This window comes from Sorex fumeus, unplaced genomic scaffold, assembly GCF_029834395.1.
Source record: "Sorex fumeus unplaced genomic scaffold, SorFum_2.1 ptg000099l, whole genome shotgun sequence".
Classification (NCBI taxonomy): domain Eukaryota; kingdom Metazoa; phylum Chordata; class Mammalia; order Eulipotyphla; family Soricidae; genus Sorex; species Sorex fumeus.
The window spans coordinates 5440543-5458449 of NW_026606156.1; positions in this window are offsets into that span (position 1 = coordinate 5440543).

Below are 17907 nucleotides of genomic sequence, written 5' to 3' on the forward strand. Positions count from 1 at the left end.
TAGAGATTAAATATTAAAATGGTACAATTTTTAAGGTTTAAATTAATTTCTTCATAAATGAATCACTTTTTAGCAACTTATTTTCATTCTTTGACTAAGAAATCATATTCACCGTTTAGAACACTATCCCCCCCCAAAAGTTAAGGTACTAACATGATTTCATTCATAAAATATTAACTTATACATCTACTTTAAAATCTGCACCAGTATAACCTAGCAAGTGGGTTATAAAAAACAATGCATTATCTACTACAAATAGATGTACACATTATCTACTACAAAGATGATTTACTGTGCTTACAATGAACATTTCCATGAATTGAAATATCATAAATATTGAATTTATTATTATAGATTTTGCATACAGTATAAAATGATTTGTAGTAAATATTTGAAATAAAATAATTCAGTACAGAAATAAAAATAAGTGTTTAGTTGTGACGGGAGGGACACTCTGGGAATTAGTGGTAGAGAATGAGCACTGGTAGAGGGATGAATACTCAATCATTGTATGACTGAAATGTAATCATGAAAGTTTGTGAGTCTATAACTGCATCTCACAGTGATTCTTTAAAAAATCAATAAATACATGTTTAATTAGTTTAGGTCCAGGTTGGTATTTATGCATGATACAAGATATGGCATATACAGAGGCAATTAGAATTATGTTAAAATAAAAATGATGTGACCAAGGGTCTGAGAGACAGCAGTTTCCTTACGTATGGTCACCCCAATTGAATCACTGATACCTCATATGGATCTGTAGCACTGCCTAAAGTGACCCCTGAACACGGAGCCAGGGGGAAAAGCCACGAGTGACCCCACCTTTTCCCACACTCCCCCAAAATAAAAACACACTGAAGTTGTTTAAAATAAAGACGAGTTGATATAACTCCAAACGAAATATCAATTTCTGAAAAAATATTTTTGTTGTAAGTGATAACTGAGTATCAGTAATAGAGAACTATTGCGCCAAATCAACAATGAGTAACTCAAGGGAAGAAAAAAATTCTATATGCTCAGGAAAAATCACACGTTTCATACTATGAGGAAACTATTGATTCATTTTGGTCATTTTGGTCATGGAAATAAGTATTGATAGAAATGCAATATAAAAATGGTACCATCTAAAAATCTTATTTTATATGCCCAATGATGATGAACAGAAAGATAAGCCAACAGTGAGTTCCCTGGGGTGTGGCTGTTCTTTTGGGCTTTGTGTTAAAATACACTTTTAAGAAGAGTAGCCATTCAGTATGTATGATTTGTTTGAAAAATATCCACAGTCTTTGACATAGTAATGTGGCCAATACGCAATATTTTTACACAGATCTTATCTTATCACATATACTCACGCTATCACATATTTAAAAACTAACGGTGTGTACCTATAACAAAGTAGTGAGTATATTATGTTTGGTACGAGAATTACTCGATCTTTGTATGTGTATTGAATCATGAATCACGACGAATCACGACCATCCTGTTATTCGTTGATTGCCTTGAGCAGGCCCCAGTAACGTCTCCTTCATCCTAGCCCTGAGATTTTTAAGAAAGTGCTATATTCAAGGCTCTTTAGGAGAATGAGACCCATCATTGTTACTGCTATTTGGCATATTGGGAACGCCACGGGGAGTTTGCCAGACTCTGCCGTGTGGGCAGGTTACATTCGGTAGCCTGCCAGTTTGTCCAAAATAGGAATGAGATAATAAGATGTTATAATAAAATGTCTTGGCCGTTGATGGGATTACACGGCGCCAAGGGGCCAGTTGGTGGGTGTGACCCCTGTCTACTGGAATTCGGAGGATCTGGGTGGAGGATGCTCAGCCCCAATCCGAGTAGGCTTGGAGATCTCAGCCCCGGGACCCGCTTGCCTTTGTTCCTCTGCCAGTATCTTCAGGTGTGCGGAGAGTATATTATGTTTGGTTAGAGAATTACTCGATCTTTGTATGTGTATTGAAATTGTACAAAATTATTTTATACAAGTATTATAAATGCTTAAATTTTTAAGGATATATGTAAATATACAATTTTTGGAAAGAAAAAACTTAAAGACACATGAAAATATGTAATTTTAATATTTTTTGTTTTAGAAAGACAACTAAGATAAATAATGCAACTCTGAGATTGTTGGTAAGACTGAGGCAAATGCATTCTTTATCATTTAATAGATTTTAGGTCTGATTTAATGAAGTTCTAAGGTTATACTTCATAACACACCAATATTTCCTATATAGTATAAAAGATAGTAATTGGAATATATGGTCCAATTCACATTCAATTAGTGATATACTATTTCATACTAAAAATTGGGCTACTGCTAAATCTTTTAATTTGTAGAAACTGCATTCTAATTAGATTTTGTGGCAGTAATTCAAATAAATTATCTGGTAACATCTCATAGTTGTTTTTATTTCCCTTTAGGAAAGGGTAATTAATTATTGAAACTATCAAATTCTAATCTATACCAGAAAAGTTACTTTAGTAACTTGATATTGAATAGATGTTACCTGAAACTCTTGCTAATTTTTACAACTATATATATATGATATAAGAATATTTATGTCGGTGTTAAAATTCAAATATTATGTTTTTGTCAAAGATACCCTTAATATGAAATGAAGTATTGCTTTCACTTAAGGTTAAAAAAGAAAAAAAATGCTTTTAAACACCAGTGTCAAATATGTATATGTAAGTAGGGTCAGGAAAATAGCACCACAGTTAAGGCACCTACCCTGTATCTGCCAGGAGTGATCCTTAATCAGAGAGCCAGGAGTAACCCCTGCGCTGACCCCAAACAAAAACCAAAAAAAAACAACAACATGTGCATAGAAGAAATAAAAAAATTGTAATTTTCAAACAGTCTCATATTCTGAAATGTAAATAGTATAAGACTAAGATCATATAAATGATGTCAATCACTTAATTACTGTGGAAATAAAAGGACTTCCATGCGGTGCCTGAGAGCTGTACAGATGCACAGAGCTCAAGAAGACAATTTCACAATATATTCCAGAAACTGGCCTAATTTTTACTCACTTAAGTTAATTTCACAAAATATATCAATATCCATCAATATCAAAGCCTACCGGCCCATCGCGTACTTTGAAATCATGATAAAATTGAGATGTCTAATATTAGCACTGTGTCACTGTCTTCATGTTGTTCATCGATTTGCTCAAGTGGGCACCAGTAACATTACATTAAGACTTGTTACTGTTTTTGGCATATCGAATATGCCACAGGTAGCTCTGCTATGCGGGTTGGATACTCTCGGTAACTTGCTGGGCTCTCCGAGAGGGATGGAGGAATCGAACCCAGGTTGGTCATGTGCAAGGCAAACACCCTACTGCTGTGCTATCGCTCCAGCCCCAAGTCTCTAGTATGTTCCTAGTCTAATAATATCAGGTAAAAATTGATTTTGTTCTGTTTTGATTCTGAACCACGACGGCTCTGCTTAGGCTCTTCCCACTGGATCGTAACAGGTGCCAGACTGACCCTGACTGACTGTGTTACTAAACACCCTACAAACTGTACTATTTCTGTTCACACACAAAATTACGTTAACTTTGTATCATGATTTGTCCTAAAAGTATATTTATCATAAAATATAGACATACTAATTGTTTATAAAGCATAAACTGTTTGAGAGTATATCAAGATTCTTCCTCTAAATTAATTTATTTTTGTTTTTGATCATAAGCATTTGCTTCTAATCATGGAATAGCATAAAGATAAATTGTTTTTATTTAGATTATTCTATATAATTAAAACATAGTTTAAATAAGGTTTTATTTTATCAAGATTGACTATTAAATATATCAGTGTCATTGCCTAATAATCGAGTAATATGTATGATTGAATTAGTTGCTTTTTTGCCATGAAGGTTATAAAATTAGATTCTAGAGTATAAAAAGCATATTTCAAAAGTTGAGAAATTGCCAAAGAAATACATTTATCCTAGACAATATGTCTTTTTACAAACAAGACCTTTTAAAGTAGAAAAAACATTCTAACAATTTAGTAAAGGCATAGAAATCATAAAGTTTTAATCCCTCTTATCATTTTTCTCTATTTTCATTTTTATCTACTATTAGACATTGATTCTCTTTAGACTAACTCTTGAAAGAAGTGAATGGTTAGAGTGTATGTGTGAGTGTGTGTGTGTGTGTTTGTCCACCTGTGTGTGTGTGTGAGTGTATGTTATTCCCGGTTGTAATTTAAGACTCTCCTGGGTAAAGAAATCATTGATCTGTAAGAATATAAGTGACCTAGTTTACTGCAGGGAGCCTGGCCTGCTAACGTTAACCCTTACCTCCATCAAGCCAAGCTACATGTACGAAAAAGCTTCTCACAGCATGCTGACCAACTTCTGTGAGTGCAAAAAAGGTTTATAAATAGAAACACTAAAAATGAAGGAAAAAGTCTGCATCAGAAGCTTGAAAACTAAATATCAAATATTTGAGCTTATTTGAACAATAGTAAAATAAAACTTTAGTCCCACTTTCAAATTTCATGGATTTCTAAATATGCAGAATAATTATTAAGCTTCAGGACAACAAAATTCATGTTTGGGATATTATAAGTAAAAACTCATGGAAGAAAACCTGATTGTTTAGTGGAAGAAATCTCTGGGAAAGTTCTTATGAAATTATTTAACAGACAAATGTTCCATATCACTTTGCATATCAGTGCTTAGTCTAGTGACCGTCACTTTTCTTAATGAAGACAGATATGCTTTCTGATCATTACACACCCAAAATTTAAGATTTAATTCCTTGCTTATTCTCTAATATCACAGATATTAGAGAAAATATCTCTGTGCATTTTCCATTTGTAACAATGTATGTGTACTTCCAGCATTTAAAATATCCAAAGTATGAAAATCATATTAAATAATACATATTTTATTTGATTCCTCTTGTAACAAGGAATCTAGTGGACTGCCATAATTACAGGTTTTGTTCGGACTGTCTGAAGCTCTGAGTAGGAAGGCAGCATTCTGAGACAACCACTGGAGCAATTCATAAGTGTGAGCAAGGCAGTCATCCAGGAAATCTGGAGGCTCTGGTTTTTATTTATGCACTGAAAGGATAAGGCATTTCCCAAATTTATTTCCAATTCTTAGCACATGACAAGAATTAATTCACAATGCGTCTAACAGTGACCAGTTTCAGATTTTGTGCCAGTGATGCTGACTTTCCATTGAATTCTCAATGCAAAGTTCATTTGTTTTTCCTCAAAATGGACAGGACAGGTTTTTCCTCCAAGAGCTTACAGCAGCACTTCTCAAGTTCAGAAAACATTCTCACTTTTTGTTTTCAACAATTAATGTATTTAATTTGTTAAAGGACAAATTGTGATTCAATATTTGCCAAGAGGAATGTGTGTATTCTATTTAGAGTATCCTTGATGATTTAATTTTGTTTTTGCTTTAAACAAATGACCCCCTCCCCCTGCTTTTTGTAATTAAAAAGCAAATATATTCTATCCTAAAGTGTGTTTAGTGACACCAATACACTTGGTACCAGAGAAAAACAAATATTTTCAGCGTAACTGAGAACAAAGAAAAGTTAACAATGATTTGTATAATTGAACCAATAATACAATATGGAAATTAGCAACATTACTGTTATTCAAGTGACTATACTGTGATAAAATGGGATTTGGGGTACTGAGTAACTAATTTATAGACTAAAAGGTCATAAAGAACTCAAATGAATGTCAGCCTAATTTTCCCCACATCCATTGCATGCATAAATTTCGTTTCTTTTGTGACTACTGAAGATAAAACACAAGTTGAAGATCTCAATTTGTTTCATGCGAAGCCTGCAGGTTCAAGACTCACCTTCATTTCACATGCCAAGGTGACATATTAGAAAAAGTAAGCTCTGGGCATCTTGGAAAAATCTTAGCTGAGTGTTTTACGGTAGACTTCTCCATTACCTTAAACTTTTGAACAACTCTGGAATTCAAGAACTTCTAACTAGCCACAATATGAAGAAGAACAAGGATAAACATGTGCAGGCACATACATACACACACACACACACACACACACACACACACATTTTTCAAGACTCGTAAGTGTTGCTAGTGCGTGAGATGTGCCTGCTTTGAATGTGGAGATGACGTACTGGATTTAAGTTGCTGCTTCATGATCTATTCCACATTTTTTAGGATAACCCTGCATGAACATCTAAACACTTATCTAAACACTCAAATGTACATTCCAAATTTCAAATACATCAATTATATTTAGCTGATGGAGTAACCACACAATCAAATTGATGTGCCCAATTATTCTAAGAACACTGGTACACCTTTGCAGGATGGGTCTTTTGGGTTAAGATAATCTTGAGAAAGTGATTTGAATAGGTAAACAATTCCTTATGCCCAAGGGTTGTTGTCACTGTGGGGAAAACTGTGGAATCTCATGACAGTATATATTTAATATGGATAACCATTCTGCAAAAGAAAAAATGCTCATTCCCAAATATTATAGTAAAAGTAGGCACAGCAATCAGGCAAAAATCCATGCACTCGCTATATCCCAAGGACTTAGGCTATCTGGACTTTTTTAAGTTTAAGATCACTGTGAAATCAGGGAGCAGTAGTAAAGAGAAGCCTGTGATGCAAAGTCCTATTATCACCAGAGTACTTGCTTGTGAAAGAAGAAGGTTCTTTTTCAGCCAATATTAGGGCCAGTCCAAGGAAACTAGAACAGTAGGGGTCTTCGTTTGCTTCATTAAAATGCTAAACTTTAATTGATTTTTTATTATTTTAAGTAGCAATATTAGAATATTGATTAATAATTATAGTAAACAATATATTTGACTTATTAAGAACTGTATTTATCTTCAATGTCACCGTCACTGTCCTCCTGTCGTTCATCAATTTTCTCAAGTGGGCCCAGTAACATCTCCATTGTGAGATTTTGTTGTTGCTGCATTTGGCATATTGAATATGTCACGGGTAGCTTGCAAGGCTTTTGCCGCGAGGGGCGGAGGAATCGAACTCGGGTTGGCCACATTGACCGCTTGCAAGGCAAACATCCTACACGCTGTGCTATCGCTCCAGCCCTTAACTAAATCCCTAAATTAATTGGTATTTATCTTTAATGCCAATTAATTTATGAAATTATATCAAAAGTAAAATCTTTTCATACGTGAATAAAAGAAAGTCAATTCTTTATATGACATACAACTTTAAATATTTTATCATGTAAACGTAGATACAGAAAATCTTATTTTTTGAGTGAACTGTCACAGAAGTTCAAATAGGTAATCTTCTTATTAAAAATGCAATATTCTCATGGTGCCAAAAGTATAATAAGAGACAAAAGAGACAAAAGGACCATAAATTATAATATATCCATATCAGCAATGCAATAAACTCAAAACGGTAGTGTAAAAGAACAATTAATTTTATGGATATTTTAAGATTTTGGTCTCAAATGGTAATTTTCAAAGCACATGTAAATGCAATAATAAAACAATACATAGGAGCAGATGTCTCTTTTATTATATGTGATATGCATATAGACACAACATAATTTTACAAATATTCATAAAACAAAACTCTTTACAATGATCCAATGCTGAACACAGTCTATCTACAGATACGCAGAAGCACCTATCCCTCAAACAATAGACTCTAAAATTACATTTCTTATCTACCTCTAATTGCTTCTACAAACTTATCACTGATACACTGTTCGATGATCACTTCCACCACTCAAAACAATGCAGGCTACATTATTTTAATTTTTTTCAAAGCGAATAGTTATCTGAAGGCATTCATTAGGATAGGACTTAAGAGAATAAACAAATTCACCATTTGTGCTGTCATTCACTGGAACACTGAGGAAGCAACTTTTTTTTCTATGAGGAAAGAATATAATTTTAGAATTCTTTAGTCAATGGTAAACAAAAGAAAATGTCATAAATATATCTACTTTATTCCATTCTGAACACAATTTCCCTGTATTAGTGAGAGCTCTTCTGTTGTAACCTCAATCATTTGAGGCATTTGAATTGATAATTTTACTATCAGGAGACTCTGAAAGACAACTCATCAAGATTGGATGTATTTTAAAAATTCTTTTGTGGCAATTTTCTCTTCAATCATAATTTCTTCGAAGGAGAATGACACTGTAATCTTTACTGACATTGTTCCTACTCTGACATGGCCCACTCTCTGATGATGGAGAAAGGCACCGGGTACATTTTGGTATCAATGGCCCCAACAAGGTATATGATTCTTTGAATGTATTTAACAGCTATGTAATGTAGATGCAGCATTTGGTTAAGAATCAGGCTTTAAAAATTACATTATGCTCTTTACTACATGATTGTAGAAAAGGCCTTGTTCTAGAAACCAGTCCTCTGAAATTTTCATGTACTCCATTTTCATTCAAAGTCTTTAATTGCCTATTTTAATTCGGTAAATGAAGATTCACATAAATACTCCATAAAATGATGTGTTTTTGAGTTCTATCCTTTCACAACTTAAAATAGAAAATCAAAATTATTGATATAATACTGATAATAGCAGAGATGCCTAAGAATTGCCAAGTCATATTGAAAGCAAGCAAATAAGAAACATGTGATTCATGGAATTACATAAATTGAACTGATTATTAATTAATGATTAATAATAATTAATAATAATCTATAAGCAACATTAATAATAAGGTAATTGAGAGTGTACTACTTATATGAAAAAAGGCAGATGGAGCTGTTTAGCAGAGTAAGTTACTAAACCTATATGTAATAGGCACTTTTTTTTGTAGCATTGTCTAAGTAGAGAAGATTATGGTTCAGTAAGTTATCGTATCAAGTGGTTTTTCACATTAAAGCTCCCTTTCAAACACAGTACACACAAAATTAAAACTGGATCAAAATATTACTCAGTAAAAATTACATGAAAATACAGTGTGACATGATATGTTCATGTAGAAACACGGCTCTTAGCATAAAACTCAAGTTAGATCAGTCATTTTTCATGCATGAAATTTGCAAATTTTTCATAGAAGGCACATATAAATCTATAAAAATACACAAATTGTAAGTTGATTTGAAAATTAAATTTGAAGAAATACTTTGGAAATATATATTAGTTACAAACAGGTTAAGTAAAGTACATTTATCAATAGCAAATAATACAAGTTCTATAGACTTATGGAAAATATGATAATGGTTATCAATAAACTGCACATGATATTCTAAAGCAAATAGTTCACATTCATTAATTTTCAGTTTATACATCGATGCCCCCATTCTATAATGAAACAAACAAAAGCTGATGATCAGTTCCATTCTACTTTTGTGCTGTACTCAGTCATGTTTTCACCCAAAGATACACATAAAAATACTTTGGATACTTTTTGTGTAATGATGAAATATTGAAAGCAACGTAAGTTGTAATACATTTGATCAATGAGAAGTTACATAATAATGAAAATAAATGAATTTCTATGATATATAATTAGAATGTCACTGTCACTGTCCTCCCGTTGTTCATTGATTTGCTCGAGCGGGCCCAGTAACATTGTGAGACTTGTTAATGTGTTTGGCATATCGAATACATCATGGGGAGCTTGCCAGGTTTTGCCAGGCGGGCAAGATACTCTCAGTAGCTTGCTAGACTCTCCGAGCGGGGTAGAGGAACTGAACTCGGGTCTGCCATGTTGGCCATGTTGGCCGCATCCAAGGCAAACACCCTTCTTATTATAATATAAAGCAGAAACCAATATGCAAAAGCATACACATTTTATTTCACAAAATCATGTAATATACTTTAAATGAACTCATGAGCATGTGTTATTTTATATAGGAGAAAAACAGCTTTATTTTAGTATGTGTAGTTTATAGGCTAGATGGGCTCTCTGTGACTTAAATATCTTTTTTTATTTTTTACTTTTTATTTTTTTGCTTTTTGAGTCATACCCAGCAATGCTCAGGGGTTACTCCTGGCTCTGCACTCAAGAATTTGGGGGACCATATGGGATGCTGGGAATCGAACCCGGGTCAGATGCGTGCAAGGCAAACACCCTACCTGCTGTGCTATTGCTCCAGCTCCAATCTGTGGCTTAAAGATCTTTATTCCCCAATATAACACGTAGATTTCAGAGAAAAAATGAAAACCATTTGGATTATGGAAATATAAATTTTTACTGAAGAAACTAAAAATAAGTAGGAAATGTGTTCTCTTGTTTCATAGGATATAATATGAACATTATTAAACCTAGATAAAAAAAAAAGGAGGCATGATGGAAAGTTGTAATTTGTCATGATTGATTTTATGGAAACATTACTAAGATATCAAATGTAAAAAAATAAATAAATAAAAAGGTAAGGTATTGATTCCAATATAATTTCAGTAATGGGACTGTGACAATCCCAAGCTCTGAAATGGTGCTGGTTACAACTCATGGATTTCATTTTCACTTCCCAGACTTTTCCCACATTCACCTTGCTCCAACTTTCCTTCAGCAGCTGCTAATATAATCCAAATCCATCCATCACCTGAACATGATCAGCCTTGTAGGGCTGGGTCACAGCAAATGTGACATCAATGATGATAGATTGACTGTATCCCAGTACCTCCCTGGTGCTCATCAGATTTTGCTGCAGGTCGTAAAGCTCAGGGCTGTCTGAGGGGACCGCACAGGAAACTGGATGGATGTCTGTGGCTATTCAACTCTTGGAGGCAGAAAGAAAAGGGACATATCTCTTCTTACACCAAGATCTGGAGCTGACAATGAAGGGATGAAGATGTGTTCATGTAATATATATATATATATATATATATATATACATTTAAATATTTAATTAATTAAATATATATATATATTTAATTGGGGACCTGTTTAACTCCAATAATGGTACTTCATCAAATCATATTACTACATTTTGTGCCTTTTTATATACATGTATGTCATATCTTTGTCAAATTCTCATAGTACACAAACAATAGGAATGGTATTACTATTTTCGAAGGTCGGTTCGGGAGAACTGAAGGTTTCGACTTGTACATTTATAAGACATAGCTGAACAGAATTCTTCATCACGGTACATTTTAATACGTATTGCACTAGCGATGATTTCCCAAAGAGTTTTAAAAGAACAGTCTTTTGTTATGATAAAAATGCTCTTTGCTTTTGTGTAGAATAAGATGGTACTGTTTGATGGCAACGCAATTTATGTTAACAACATAGACAAGCCTATCACTGGTCTCATATTAACATCGTTGTTTTTCCCTCTTCATCGTTTCTAAAAAGTCCACCTTTAAGGCTGGAATATTTCATACTTGTCTCCAAACAAAATGTATCTCTTTTTATAAAATTTCACTTATGTCAGTTGAGCTCTTATTCTGGATAAGAAAATGGGAAGAAAAAAATTCATTTCTATTTTCCCCTAAAGGCATTTTATTCATGAGCAAAGTCTAAATGGCAAAAATCTTATTTCTTCTTTAGTTCGTTCTTGAGGATAAAAGCTACTCCACTTATAAGAAACAACATGGGATAGTGAAAGTGTTGGCTAATTTAGTCTAAGATAAAAATGTGCAATTGAAATAAACACGTTTTCTTATAATATAAATAATGCAGAATTGCTTACATAAAACAATTGATCTATAAGGCTATAAAATATTTTAATTTGCATATTATATCCACAATGCATTATTAAATATATATGAATGTCTATACATGAATATATTTAAGTATATGGACACTTCTCAGAAATATTGTGGCTTTAGTTCCATACTAGCATGATAGAGTTAATATTTTATACCCCAAGTACACATAAGAGTTATCTTTGTATTATACCAAATATAATACAAAGTATACTAAGCATATAAAATATGTTTAAATGGTATATTAAGTATAAAACATGTTTAAAATTGTAGATTTTTTGGTTAATATGACTTAGAGATGGAAAGTTGATGAAAAGAATATAGGAAAATCAGAACTGATCAATTGGTTTGGTGCAGGATGGGCCCGAAATTTCATTTGTAAAAACAAAACACACAAAAATCACCCCTCCCACCCCCACCCCCCTGCAGTGCCCGTTAAGTACCATAAAGGCCAATGGAAAGCTCTGTGGAATGAGGCAAGCCTGGGAGTATGCATCCCCACAGAGCTCCAACCAGTCTCCCAGTCACTCTAGGAGGTCAGAGAATCACCTCCCCGAGTGCCAATTAGCAAACACAGATGGTACAATCAAGGAGAAAGGCATTTGCAGAATCAGAAATAACTTAATGCTCCTGGCATCCCATTGGTTCCTCACGGGCGACTCTGCCTTGCTTCCCCTTGGTTTACTCTGGTGCTGACAACCTCCCGTCTTCTGTTTCAGTGAATTTGAGTTGAATCTCTCTCTGCTATTGCCACAGGCTTGAGTTATTTATTTATTTTTTCTTTCTGTCCTATCTACTTTATGTTTAGTTTTATTTTTTTAGCATTAACCACGTAGGAGATTTAGGGGAAGCAGGGACCTGGCCCTTTCCTCTGTAACATCAGTGAGTCTGTGGGTGGGGTGGGGTGCTGGAATACATTCAATTACTCAGGGAATGAGGGGTTAAGTTCCCACTGTTAATTGTTCCTAAGAGTCTTTCTGATGTGAATTTGCAGCTGCTTCTCTCTCAGAGTCCTGCATCTTGAGCTGTGACCTGCTTTGGAAATGGCCCATGATGAACACAGTGTATATATAACGCTTCAGACCTTCAGAGACATCCCGTGGTCTTGGAAAGGACCGCCCTGGGAATTACTCTGACACATCTGTGAGTAATGGTGGCACCTCTGGGAGACACGCTCACTCCCCACCCCCTCAGCTTCTCTCACACAACAGCCAGGTGACAAACAAGTGAGGAAGATGGCTCAGAAAGCAGGGACCACGGCTGATGTGCATCTGACCTCGGGTGGGGCCTGATCATTTTTGAAAAAAGACAAAATTCAGAGGGGTGTATGTGTGTGTGCGGGTGTGTGTATTTGTGTGTTTGTGGAACTTGAAATAATTGACATGATTTGGTTTGCATTTTGTAAAAGTAATTATAAGTGCGGGCTGGATATGTATGGTCTAATCATCAGTTAACCGTTAACAGTCAAGTTCTATTCAGTGCTCTTGTCTCCATGGCTATGTTCTCTGCATCTGAAGGAAAAGCAGGATTTCAATTCTATCATGTGTAGGTGGAGTCTTTGCCACACCCGCAAATTATCCATGTGCACAAACAGGATTTTTGAAAATTCTGCTAAAAATTCTGGTTCTATCTATACGGAGAGAGCATCTGAGACCATAACTAATGGTTCCATCTCATGAATGCCCACTTTTTTCAGATGCCAATTACAATCTAGGGGTGTCATTTCTGCTTCTGTTCATAAATCACAGGTTTCAAAAGCCCCATCTCAGTCTTGACTATTTGACTAATGTGATTCATGGAACTCAAAGAAAAATTCACTGATGGGGTTTATTAAAAATACATAAAATCATTTATTTTATACTTCTTAAAATGGAAATAAAAGAATTTCACTGAGGGACTTTCACACGGAAGAGTCCTTCCATCCTGATGAAGCACTGACTTTGGGAGGAGTTACCTGCTGCCACAATGTGACTTAGCATAGACTAACTTTTCTAAGTAGCACAAGTTTAAAAAATGCGTAAAGAAGATGTGATAAACATGCTCAAAGAATGCAACTCTGTTATTTTACAAAAAGATGAATTTGGTCTTGGAAGTTAGCATAGAGGACACTGTCCCAAGTTCCTTTGATAAGTCCAGTCTTGGACACCCAAGTCTTATTGGTGCTTTACACTTAAGACCCGAGCACTGAGATCTCCAGAACAATCGCCAAATACCGGGTGGCCCACAAGTTCCCCGAGAATAACCTAGGAGTCCTGTATCTCTCGTGAAAATGAACTGTGTTGTGATATGAATTCAGAGACGCACATGTCTTCTCTCTATTGTGCCTTTGGACCCTTAAAGGAGGTGTCAAGCAGTTGTAATGCTGGCTCATTTGGAACTCAATTCTTCGTTTTCTGAAGAAAGAACAAAAACTTCACAAAAGACTGGACAGGTGGGCATTCCACCAGCAGTGAATGAGGGTCTCTCTCCTCTATATCCACATCAACACTGTTTGGTTTTTTCCTTTGTGATGTGTGCCTGTCTCTATCCAAGAATCAATCAATGATTGGATAAGAAACTATGGTACACGAAACACCATGAAAAGCTGCTCAGCAGTAAGAGACACAAAACCATACAATTTCCAGCTAAGTAGATGTGTCTGGAGTGTGTCATGCTGAGTGAAGTTAGTCAGAAGACAAAGGGTGGACACGAGTGATCTCTCTTATCTCTGTGAGAGAAAGAAATATGATAAGAAGATGCCAAACACCTCAAGGAAACAGAAGCTGAGGAGTGGTCTTCAGCGGGAAGGTGATCACTGCAGGGGTGATGTGGAGGGAGGACCATGCAGGGTGCTGGGACAGTGGTGGAGAAAGATGCTTTGATGCATAGGAATGCTTTATGCATGAAGACTTATAAATCATAGTGCATAGCAATAGCACAGAGGGGCGGGCATTTTCCTTGCACGTGGCCCACATGGCCAACCCAGGTTCAATTCCTCCAACCCTCTTAGAGAGCCGGGCAAGCTACCAAGAGTATCTCACCCACACAGCAAAGCCTGGCAAGCTACCCCTGACGTATTTGATATGCCAAACACAGTAACAAGTCTCACAATGTTACTGGGTCCGCTTGAGCAAATCAATGAACAACGGGAGGACAGTGACAGTGACAGTTCATAGCAAAATAAAAATTAAAACAAACCCTGCTATTTCTAACAGCATGAGTGAAATTAGAGGTTAGATGCTGATAGAATAACCCAGGCAGAAAAAAAGCAAACACTTACAATTTCATTCCTCTGTGATACATAAAGAAACAGAGTTCACTAACTAAATTGACTAACACAATGAAAATTAACATCTAGACAGGTAGATTTTATTAATGACTGCAGAAAGGCAATGGGGATTAATCAGATAATAGCCATTGAATTGTAAGGTGAAGGGTGGAATTAGACCTTTAATGTTAACTAAGATGTAGTATATCCAGGTACTGATTTATAATTACGTATACCTGAAGCCTATATGTTACTAACTGTTCAATACAAATTTACTTTTCAATAGAACAACAGTTGTTTAAATGCTTGGGAATTCACTTTTCTTGCATAGCTGATGGCCATCTGTATCTATAACTTGTCAGAACATGCAAAGGCATTTGCATTCAGAGAATATTTTAGACTGAGAGCCAGAGATGTTGGGAAAAAAACTCAAGAGGTACACATACCTGCACATTGGGGGTCTCCGTCTCTCCCACCCCACTGCCTGAACCTGCAAACCCTGCACCCCAGGCCTGAGCACAGACCCCTTAGTGCCCTGGGGAGCCACTCAAGGGTAGGGAACATCAAGAGGAATGGATAAGTTAACCAGAATGCAACAGATTTGCAAAACAACAGTTTCTTAATAGTGAAAAATATGTTTAAGTTTAAAGCCTGTGGGGGGAATTTACACAGCTTTAAATTATGGTGCTTGTATACTGTTTTCAATAAGCATAAATATGGAATTTAGGGTTTTGCCAACTATTTTACCAGCCTACAATATTGTCTTCCCCAAGCAAGTTATTCTTAAGAGAATTATAAAATATTCATTAGTTAATTAGGCATTCTAGATGACTAAGTAACATAATATTTTCTATGAATTTTTCTGGTCTAATTAACTTTATATTCGGAAAAAATGTTTTGATTAAATATAAAATTTAGAATGATTATGCCTATAAATTAATATTAAAGGAGAATAGGATGATGGTATTCAAATGGAATAGAAAGGATAATAAAATACATATGAATTGGAAATATTTTATTTAATATGCAATATATAAAAAGACACATTATTTCCAGTTTTAATTACAACCTGAGAGTACTGTTCCTGCACCTGTCACCTGGAGCAGGTGGCGGCTGCCCCGAGCTGTCCCCGAGGTCCCTGACAGCTGCATCTTCACTGCTTTAAAGATAAAGCCTGCCTTTGGAATTTGTCATTTTAAGTTTATTAACAGCACTGAATATGAAAGAAGGGTTCATCACTATTAAGAAAATATTCCCAGCATTGTACAGAGATTTTGAAGAAATCTTTTTTGAAGAATTTAAAGAAATTCTCTATATGTGGCTGTGTGTATGTACCCATGCATATGTAGTATGTATTTTTTTAAATGCTGTGTTTTTATGAAGGGAGAGAGGTAATAAATTGCTCTTAGACCATGTGCTTTATGGTGTAGCAATTGAAGACAAATTACATGTTTTAATCTAACAGACTTTAGCTATATAAAGAAAAAGTTTGATACCATTATAAATTAAACTCGGTAATGATTATACCTATCTTTGATTCTACACTGATTGACTCAAGGTTAATGATAAATATCTGGTTTCAAAAAAAAAAATGTGGTCTGGGGCTGGAGTGATAGCACAGCGGGTAGGGTGTTTGCCTTGCATGCGGCCAACCTGGGTTCAATTCCCAGCATCCCATATGGTCCCCCAAGCACCACCAGTAGTAATTCCTGAGTGCATGAGCCAGGAGGAATCCCTGTGCATCGTGGGGTGTGACCTAAAAAGGAAAAATAAAAATAAAAAAATGTGGTAGAGTAAATTCAATGCCAATGTTACATGCAGCTTTAGAAATTGTGTTTGTATTATGCAAAGAAATACAAATTTAGAGAAAGTTTCAAAGGTAAAAGTCATATTAATGTAACCAATATTTATAAAATTATGTGGCCAGTGCAGTTAGTCACCATTTCTTGGGTATAAATCTTAATTCTCATTTAGCTAATTAGTTCTAATATGATTAGAGTGAATTACTACATTTCTTTAGATGCCAGTAAATTTTTACAGGTTGAAACTTGAATGTATCAAATCGATATTACCGTCAATTTCTCAAATTTTCAGATGGCATGCATGCCATTGCTTGTTGGAGTGAGGATTGTTCTACTCCTTCACTGGCCTCTATTCCCAGAGAGCTGGTGAGTATTCTGTTTTATTGAAAAGATTTTGGAATCTAAGAGCTAAATTTTCCTGCCTATTCCAAATTCTATGAGGCGTTCCCTTACCTCTTGAATTGTAGAGATTCGTCCTGGAGAGGGAAAGGTGTGTTGGGGACTCGGGGGGAAGGTACTTTTATTTTGTTTTGTGTGTTTTGGGGCAGCCCATGGAAGTGCTCAGGGCTCCATCCCGGTTCTGTGCTTCAAGATAACTCTTGGCAATATTCAGGCCACCACAGGTAGTGGCAGAGGTCGAACTGGGTATGGCAAGCTAAGCTCCGTGCGCTAACTCTGGGTTAGGAAAGGAGCTCCTAGTCTACTGCAGGAAGCTCTGTGAGCATTTCCTCTCCCACCCACACCCCCAACTAGCTCCCTTTTCCCATCTTTCCCATTTTGATGCCTAGGTCCGATTTTTATGCTAAAATACTGGGTGGGGAGGTACAGTTTCATCCCTTTAAACTAGACTTCTGTTATTAACTAGGGACAGAAAAGCCAGCCATTGCTGTCAAAACATGAGCTGTCTACGAGACTGAGTTATTTTACAAAAGCTACCGCGGGCTTTTAAGCAATATAGGTCCACAAAGATGCAAATGATTTTTCAATAAATTATTGAAAATAGCTTTGGACATTTGTCATGATTTGGAAAAATAGCTTTGCAGGCTCAATGTACGTTCGGCATGGGAAAGCCAGTAGGAATAGAGTCAGGTTTGTTATTAAAGCAGAATCGATATAGATAATTTTTATCATTTACACTATTGTGCATCTATTTCTTCCCATACATTTTTTAAGATAATACTTCTTTTCTCTTACTTCCTACCGATAATAGAGTATAATGCA